We start from the raw sequence: 9,965 nt of genomic DNA on the forward strand, positions 1-9,965 counted from the left end.
TGAGAGGATGTTAGAATAGAATTTTATTTTCTTGGCTTGGGAAGGTAACTTAGGAATTTTTGAGTTACTAATGTCCAAGTGATTGATAGTTGATAGCCATTGACTGTAGTTCTCATTAATTCAATTAGTGAATAGCTAGGGCTTATGGACTTGGATTGATATAGCTCATTTGACTTTCCTTTACTTGTTAGAGGGTGACTTAGTAGGATTAATCCTTGCAATTGTCATATTGTGGTTAGTAATAAGGATAGAGATCCTTGACCACCAAACCTTGCCAAGACCTTTTTGTCATTTGATTTCCTTTATCATTTACTTTTCTTGTTTCCTAATCAAAACCCCAAAATATACATGTCCAAGACTAATAACAAGAACACTACCCTGCAATTCCTTTGAGAGACGACCCGAAGTTTAAATACTTCGGTTATTAGAATAATTAGGGGTTTGTACTTGTGACAAACAAATGTTTGTATGAAAGGATTATTGTTGGTTTAGAAACTATACTTCGACGAGAATTCAATTGTGAAATTCTATACCACACAAAAATCCATTCATCAAAATGGCGCCGTTGTCGGGAAATTGCAATTGTGTGCCTTGTTATTGGTTATTGTATATATGTGAATATTGTGAATATGTTTGCCTTGGTTAGTTCTTGCTAGTTTTAGGATTTGGGTTTCTTTGTTTCTTAGTTGATTTTATTTGTTTTTTCTTTTGCTATCATGAATTCTCACTTTGGCTATGAGTTTGGTTCTAATTGTGTTGTAGGAATTGTGAACTTCAATGACCACATGTGTCAAGGATGGAACCAACAAAGATGGGAGAAGTCTCAGGGAATTGATCACTCCTATTGGCCACAACCTCCGGATACTCATAGGTATAATCACCATCCTAATGCATGTCAATTCAATGGCTATGGTGAACCTTTTTGTGAAAATCAATTACCATCATCATACTATGAGCCATATCCTCAACATGAACCTCAACCATACTTATAAGCCTCTCTTTACCAAACATCTTGCTACGGTCCATATCCATCATATGACCAATCACCCATACCATTTCCTTGTGACTATTATGAAGAACCTTTAGAACAACCACAACCCTATCATGATTACTACCAAGAACCACCTCAATATACACCATCTCCATACCCTCACCAAGAAGAACCACCTTCCTACTATGAACCCTCTCTCCAAAGTGATGAACCCTCTTATCCACCCCAAGTCAATAGATGATTCTCTCACGTTGCTACTTCAAGGACAAATAGATATGCAAAGAAACACCCTAGAGTTTGTGACTAACTTGACTAAGGTAGTGCATACTTTAGCCTACCAATGCCTGAACACTCAAGGTGCTTCCGTATCCACATGTGAAGGATCCAAAAAAGAGCAAAGCATAAAGAGGAGATTGGACAATCTGGTGGAGAAGGAGGAGTTGGGTTTTGTATTGGAACAATTGGAGAAACCAGTGATCATTGAAGAAAAGGGAGACGAGGTTGAAAATTTAGGAGATATGAAACCACCATGGGAGTATCAACAACCTCCGGAGCATATTCAAATTGAAAAATATGAAGAGGTTGATCAGGAAATGGATTCAATCATCAATGATTTTTTATCCAAAATTGAATCACCTCCCATGGAACAAGAACTTGAAGTTATTGAAGACAACTCCAAACCAAGTAATATTGGTACCCTTGTTGAAGAAGTTGACAAGCAAGAAGAAATTGAAAGGAGTTGTCAAGAGGTGGAAACAACTAAGGAAGAGCCTAAAGGAGTAGACCTCACCTTGTCTAAGTGTGGGGAGGTTCTCCTCCCCAAGCCACCCTCCGACACAACATTCAAGTGGGTAAAATTTTTATCCTTAAGCTTTACTTTCTCACTTGAATATGGCTTGATTGAAACAGATGAGCAACTTAGAGCTCTTTGCGGAATTAATAATAAGAAAGAGTTGTGTAGTGGCTGGAAGTTTGGAATTACGCTCATTAGGGTCAAAGCTACAAAGCATAGGGACCATGATTGGATAGATGCTACTTTGTGTGGGTATAGGAAGAGATTTTGATGTGCTACAGAGAATTCTATATGTCAACCACCCGGAAGAACGAACCGTGACAATCAACTTGAAGCTGGGTGTGAAGATAAGATATGGGACCCCGGATCATACTTTGAAGACCAACTTTGGGAACTCATATCTTGGGTTGAACTTCACCCAAGCTTGGTGAAGACGGTTGGAATTTCTGTCAACCATTTGAGGAGCAAAGATCCTTGGAGATTCAAGGATGAGTACAAACACAAGTCACCATGACAAAGAGCTTCCTAAATGTCCAACTTAGACACTTAAAATAAAAGTGCTAGGTGGGAGACACCCCACCATGGTAAACTCTTTCCATTCCCTCTTGTAGATTTGATTAATAAGTGATTTGAGTTGCCATTTTAGGTAGTTTTCTTCTTCATTGTAGTCATCTCTTAATGTTTTGATTGTAGTTGCTTAAGGTGCAAGTTATAATTGGTTGCTTTTGGAAATTTTTTATTAATATTGCACTTTTGGTTGATTTAGCGTTGAAAGTAATGTTAGGGAGATTTTTAGCTATTTTTAGTGTTTCCCAAAAAAAAAAAAGAAAGAGAGCAGGGACGCGTACGCACGCTGTACGCGTACGCGTCGATGAGGGATTACAGATCCATTCATATTCCAGAGAGTTGCACAAATGGTGTGCGAACATTGGGCATGGGGCATAATCGAAGTCACGCATACGCACGCTGTATGCGTACGCGTCAATGTGATGACACAGTTCCCATACTCCCACCCGAGAGTTGCGCGGCTGTGGCGCGAGCATTATGCTTCTCGCGCAAGCCTCAGCCGACTCGGACGCGCACCAGACGCGTACGTGTAGAAGCACTTCCTTTCCACCCACGCCTGAGCGCACATTGCGCTTATGCATCCATCATGTTTTTCACCATCCACGCGGACACGTACAAGACGAGTACTGATGCATGAGCATCTTTCCTATCTTTTCCTAGTGAATTTGCTTTTAAATTGTTGAGTTTAATCAAGAATTAATTATCTTTTAGCCACTATGAACGCTACTTTGAGTCTTGTGAAATTCTGTTTATTTTAGGTAGCATTTGGTTGGATTTGATGGAGCTTCCGCAGAAAAGGAGAAGAAGGCTATATAGGGCAGAAATGCTTAGAGGATGGAGAGGAAGCTTGCACAAATGGAAGGAGCACAAGAATTAAAGGAGATGACAGCGAGGAGCGACGCGTGCGCGTACCTGACACGTGCGCGTGATTTAGAGCTTTCCATGGTAACACGTGTGTGTACCTGACGCGTACGCGTGGATTGAAGATTTGCACAGCGACGCATGCGCGTACCTGACGCGTACGCGTGATACACGAAGAAGATCATCGACGTGTATGCGTGACTGACGCGTACGCGTGACAAACGCGAAGTGCAGAAAATGTTGATTAATTAATTCTGATTTAAAACTTTATTTTTATAGGAAAAGATATTATTTTACTTTTAGAAGATAGATTTTAAATTAATTAGGATTAGATATAAAAGAGGATTGAAATTATTCCACAGGAGGATTCCACTTTTCATTCCACCTCTACCAAAATATATTTTATCAGAATCCTTATTTTCTCTTTGCCATGAGCAACTAAACCTCCACTGTTAAGGTTAGGAGCTCTATCTATTGTATGGATTGATAATATTATTTTCTATTTTAATTCTTGTATTGATTTTTATTTCAAGAATTATTTTCGTTCTTTATTTTATGAATTTGGGTGGAACAGAAGTATGACCCTCTTTCTAATTGAGTTCTTGTATAACTTGGAAAAGCTCTTTACTTGAACAACAGCTTGAAAACATATTCTCCTAAATTTCTAGTATCTGAATTTAACGGGATACGTGACATATAATCCTTTTATATTTGGGTAATTAGAGTTTCTGTGGCATATAAACTAGAATTAAATTTCACCCCCTAATTGGAATTAATTGACCAAGGAATTGGCGGTTAATGAATTTTAGAGGAGACAAGAAAGGTATAAGGAATTAGGGTCTAGTCACATATAGTTTGCCATGAATTAAATCTTGCATGCTTAAAATAAATTAATAAGTTAAGTCAATCTGGAAAATAGATAACTCTGAAGACTTAATTTCCTCTCCATATTTTATTCCCAACTTATTTATTTGCCTGTCTTCTGTTTAATGCTTTTTGAACTCTCAAACACTATTTTCTGTTTGTCTAACTAAGTAAATTGATGAGCGGATAATTTATACCCTTTTGGCATTGTTTTTAGGTAGTTTTTAGTATGTTTTAGTTACTTTTTATTATATTTTTATTAGTTTTTATGCAAAAAACACATTTCTGGACTTTACTATGAGTTTGTGTGTTTTTCTATAATTTTAGGTATTTTCTGACTAAAATTGAGGAACCTAAGCAAAAATCTGATTCAGAGGCTGAGAAAGGACTGCAGATGCTGTCGGATTCTGACCCTCCTGCACTCGAAATGGATTTTCTGGAGCTACAGAAGCCCAATTGGCGCGCTCTCAATTGCATTGGAAATTAGACATCTTGGGCTTTCCAGCAATATATAATAGTCCATACTTTGTCCGAGACTTGATGACCCAAACTGTCAGAGACCCTTTTCTGGAGTAAAACGCCAGAACTGGCACCAAAACTGGAGTTAAACACCCAAACTGGCACCCAAGCTGGCGTTTAACTCCAAGAATAGCCTATGCACGTGAAAGCTTTAATGCTCAGTCCAAGCACACACCAACTGGACCCGGAAGTGGATTTCTACACTATCTGCACTTAGTTACTCATTTTCTGTAAACCTAAGTTACTAGTTTAGTATAAAAACTACTTTTAGAGATTCATTTTGGTAACTCAAGACATTTTACATCTCATATTGTAACTTCTACGGCATGAGTCTCTAAACCCCATAGGTGGGGGTGAGGAGCTCTGCTGTGTTTCAATGGATTAATGCAATTACTACTTGATGAGCGGATAATTTATACGCTTTTTGGCATTGTTTTTAGTATATTTTTAGTAGGATCTAGTTACTTTTAGGGATGTTTTCATTAGTTTTTATGTTAAATTCACATTTCTGGACTTTACTATGAGTTTGTGTGTTTTTCTGTGATTTCAGGTAATTTCTGGCTGAAATTGAGGGACTTGAGCAAAAATCAGATTCAGAGGTTGAAGAAGGACTGCTGATGCTGTTGGATTCTAACCTCTCTACACTCAAAGTAAATTTTCTGGAGCTACAAAACTCAAAATGGCGCGCTTCCAATTGCGTTGGAAAGTAGACATCTAGGGCTTTCCAGAAATATATAATAGTCCATACTTTGGCCGAGTTTAGACGATGTAAAAGGGCATTGAATGCTAGTTCTACGCTGCTGTCTGGAGTTAAACGCCAGAAACACGTCACAAACCAGAGTTGAACGCCAGAAACACGTTATAACCTGGCGTTCAACTCCAAGAAAGACCTCTCCACGTGTAAACTTCAAGCTCAGCCCAAGCACACACCAAGTGGGCCCCGGAGGTGGATTTATGCATCAATTACTTACTTCTGTAAACCCTAGTAACTAGTTTAGTATAAATAGGACTTTTTACTATTGTATTAGTCATCTTGGGACGTCTGGTTCTTAGATCATAGGGGCTGGCCATTCGGCCATGCCTGAAACTTTCACTTATGTATTTTTAACGGTAGAGTTTCTACACTCCATAGATTAAGGTGTGGAGCTCTGCTGTTCCTCATGAATTAATGCAAAGTACTACCGTTTCTCTATTCAATTCAACTTATTCCGCTTCTAAGATATTCATTCGCACTTCAACATGAATGTGATGAACGTGACAATCATCATCATTCCTTATGAACGCATGCCTGACAACCACTTCTATTCTACCTTTGATTGAATGATTATCTCTTGGATCTCTTTATCAGAATCTTCATGGTATAAGCTAGATTGATGGCGGCATTCATGTGAATCCGGAAAGTCTAAACCTTGTCTGTGGTATTCCGAGTAGGATTTTGGGATTGAATGACTGTGACGAACTTCAAACTCGCGAGTGCTGGGCGTAGTGACAGACGCAAAAGGAGGGTGAATCCTATTCAAGTATGATCGAGAACCTCAGATGATTAGCCGTGCTGTGACAGAGCATTTAGACCATTTTCACAAGAGGATAGGATGCAGCCATTGACCACGGTGATGCCTCCAGATGATTAGCCATGCAGTGACAGCGCATAGGACCATTTTCCAGATGATTAGCCATTGACAATGGTGATGTCCTTACATAAAGCCAGCCATGGAAAGGAGTAGGACTGATTGGATGAAGACAGCAGGAAAGCAGAAGTTCAGAGGGACGAAAGCATCTCTATACGCTTATCTGAAATTCTCACCAATGATATACATAAGTATTTCTATCTTTATTTTCTATTTATTTATTATTATTTTCGAAAACTCCATAACTATTTGATACCCGCCTGACTGAGATCTACAAGATGACCATAGCTTGCTTCATACCAACAATCTCCGTGGGATCGACCCTTACTCATGTAAGGTTTATTACTTGGACGACCCAGTGCACTTCCTGGTTAGTTGTATTGAAGTTGTGAATGAAAAAAAAAATGATTTATTAAGATGTGCGTACAGAGTTTTTGGCGCCGTTGCCTGAGATCACAATTTCGTGCACCAAGTTTTTGGCGCCGTTGCAGGGGATTGTTCGAGTTTGGACAACTGATGGTTCATCTTGTTGCTCAGATTAGGTAATTTTCTTTTTGTTTTATTTTCAAGAATTTTTCAAAAAAAAAAAAAGATATTTTCAAAAATATTTTTCAAAAATTTCTCCTTTGTTTTCGAAAAAAACAAATTTTTAAAATAAATATTTTCAAGAATATATTTTTCTTCAGAATTTTTAAAAATGAATTCTAGTGTTTCATGTTGATTTATTAAATCCTGGCTGGCTGTAAGCCATGTCTAATCTTTTGGACTGGGGTTTCAACTTATCATCACAAGAGCTTGTTGATTTTCACACACTTAGTTGCTCTATACATGGAAAGTATCAATATCTTCTAAAGCTTGGCTGGCTAGTAAGCCATGCCTAACCCTCAGATTGGAGCTTTAGATTAAGAGTACACGATTTCTGGAATTCATATTAAAAATTTTGGAATCCTTATTTTTCTTTTTCAAATAATTTTCGAAAAATCCAAAAAAATCATAAAATCATAAAAATAAAAAATATTTTGTGTTTCTTGTTTGAGTCTTGAGTCAATTTTAAGTTTGGTTTCAATTGCATGTTTTAAAGTTTGCATAAAATTTTCGAAAAATTCATGCATTCATAGTGTTCTTCATGATCTTCAAGTTGTTCTTGGTAAGTCTTCTTGTTTGATCTTGATGTTTTCATGTTTTGTGTCTTTTCTTGTTTTTCATGTGCATTTTTGCATTCATAGTGTCTGAACATGAAAGATTTCTAAGTTTGGTGTCTTGCATGTTTTCTTTGCATATAAAATTTTCAAAAATAAGTTCTTGATGTTCATCATGATCTTCAAAGTGTTCTTGGTGTTCATCTTGACATTCATAGCATTCTTGCATGCATTCATTGTTTTGATCCAAAATTTTCATGCATTGCATCATTTTCATGTTTTTCTCTCTCATCATTAAAAATTCAAAAATAAAAAAAATATATCTTTCCTATTTTCTCTCATAAATTTCAAAAATTTGGATTGACCTTTTCAAAAATTTTTAAAATTCAATTATTTTTTATGAGTCAAATCAAATTTTCAATTTAAAAATCTTATCTTTTTAAAAAATCAAATCTTTTTCATTTTTCTTAGTTATTTTCGAAAATTCTAAAAATATTTTTCAAAAATTTTTTTCTTAATTTTATATCATATTTTCGAAAATATCATCAACAATTAATGTTTTGATTCAAAAATTTCAAGTTTGTTACTTGTTAAGAAAGATTCAAACTTTAAGTTCTAGAATCATATCTTGTGATTTCTTGTGAGTCAAGTCATTAATTGTGATTTTAAAATTCAAATCTTTTTCAAAACTAATTTCAATCATATCTTTTCAAAATATCTTTTTATCTTATCTTTTTCAAAATCATATCTTTTTCAAAAATTTGATTTTAAAATATCTTTTCTAACTTCTTATCTTCTTATCTTTTCAAAATTGATTTTCAAATTTGTTTCAACTAAGTAACTAACTTTTTGTTTGTTTCTTATCTTTTTCAAAACTACCTAACTAACCCTCTCTCTCTCTAATTTTCGAAAATATCTCCCTCTTTTTCAAAAATTCTTTTTAATTAACTAATTGTTTCAAAATTCAATTTTAATTTATTTCTTCTTTTAATTTTCGAAAATCACTAACCATTTTTCAAATATAATTTTCGAAAATTCTCTTTCTCTCTCATCTCCTTCTATTTATTTATTCATCTACTAACACTTCTCTTCATCTCACATCTCTGCTCTCCTCACCCTTGTGTTTCTTTCCTTACATTACATTCTTTTCTTCTTCTTTTCTTCTACTCACACAGGGACCTCTATACTGTGGTAAAAAGGATCCCTATTATTATTATTTTTCTGTTCTCTCTTTTTCATATGAGCAGGAGCAAGGACAAGAATATTCTTGTTGAAGCAGATCCAGAACCTGAAAGGACTCTGAAGAGGAAACTAAGAGAAGCTAAATTACAACAATCCAGCAAGTACCTTTCAGAAATTTTCGAACAAGAAGAGGAGATGGCAGCTGAAAATAATAATAATGCAAGGAGGATGCTTGGTGACTTTACTGCACCTAATTCCAATTTACATGGAAGAAGCATCTCCATCCCCACCATTGGAGCAAACAATTTTGAGCTGAAACCTCAATTAGTTTCTCTGATGCAGTAGAACTGCAAGTTCTATGGACTTCCATCTGAAGATCCTTTTCAGTTCTTAACTGAATTTTTGCAGATCTGTGATACTGTTAAGACTAATGGAGTAGATCCTGAAGTCTACAGGCTCATGCTTTTCCCTTTTGCTGTAAGAGACAGAGCTAGAGTGTGGTTGGACTCTCAACCCAAAGATAGCCTGAACTCTTGGGATAAGCTGGTCACGGCTTTCTTAGCCAAGTTCTTTCCTCCTCAAAAGCTTAGTAAGCTTAGAGTGGATGTTCAAACCTTTAAACAGAAAGAAGGTGAATCCCTCTATGAAGCTTGGGAGAGATACAAGCAACTGACCAAAAAGTGTCCTTCTGACATGCTTTCAGAATGGACCATCCTGGATATATTCTATGATGGTCTGTCTGAATTAGCTAAGATGTCATTGGATACTTCTGCAGGTGGATCCATTCACCTAAAGAAAATGCCTACAGAAGCTCAAGAACTCATTGACATGGTTGCTAATAACCAGTTCATGTACACTTCTGAGAGGAATCCTGTGAGCAATGGGACGCCTCAAAAGAAGGGAGTTCTTGAAATTGATACTCTGAATGCCATATTGGCTCAGAACAAAATATTGACTCAGCAAGTCAATATGATTTCTCAGAGTCTGAATGGAATGCAAGCTGCATCCAACAGTACTCAAGATTCATCTTCTGAAAAAGAAGCTTATGATCCTGAAAACCCTGCAATAGTAGAGGTAAATTACATGGGTGAACCATATGGAAACACGTATAATCCATCATGGAGAAATCACCCAAATCTCTCATGAAAGGATCAACAAAAGCCTCAACAAGGCTTTAATAATGGTGGAAGAAACAGGTTTAGCAATAGCAAGCCTTTTCCATCATCCACTCAGCAACAGACAGAGAACTCTGAACAAAATACTTCTAATTTAGCAAACTTAGTCTCTGATCTATCTAAGGCCACTGTGAGTTTCATGAATGAAACAAGGTCCTCCATTAGAAATTTGGAAGCACAAGTGGGCCAGCTGAGTAAAAGAGTCACTGAAATCCCTCCTAGTACTCTCCCAAGCAATACAGAAGA

General features: G+C 36.5%; 1 non-coding gene across 1 annotated transcript; it reads right to left on the bottom strand.

Annotated features, from left to right (window-relative positions):
- Window positions 1-9,135: 9,135 nt before the first annotated feature.
- LOC112774878 (small nucleolar RNA R71) lies at window positions 9,136-9,243 on the bottom strand. Its single transcript, XR_003189334.1, has one exon. It is a non-coding gene; the product is annotated as a small nucleolar RNA R71 (small nucleolar RNA).
- Between the last annotated feature and the right edge of the window lie 722 nt (window positions 9,244-9,965).

Source organism: Arachis hypogaea, chromosome 18 (assembly GCF_003086295.3).
Source record: "Arachis hypogaea cultivar Tifrunner chromosome 18, arahy.Tifrunner.gnm2.J5K5, whole genome shotgun sequence".
NCBI classification, from domain to species: Eukaryota; Viridiplantae; Streptophyta; class Magnoliopsida; order Fabales; family Fabaceae; genus Arachis; species Arachis hypogaea.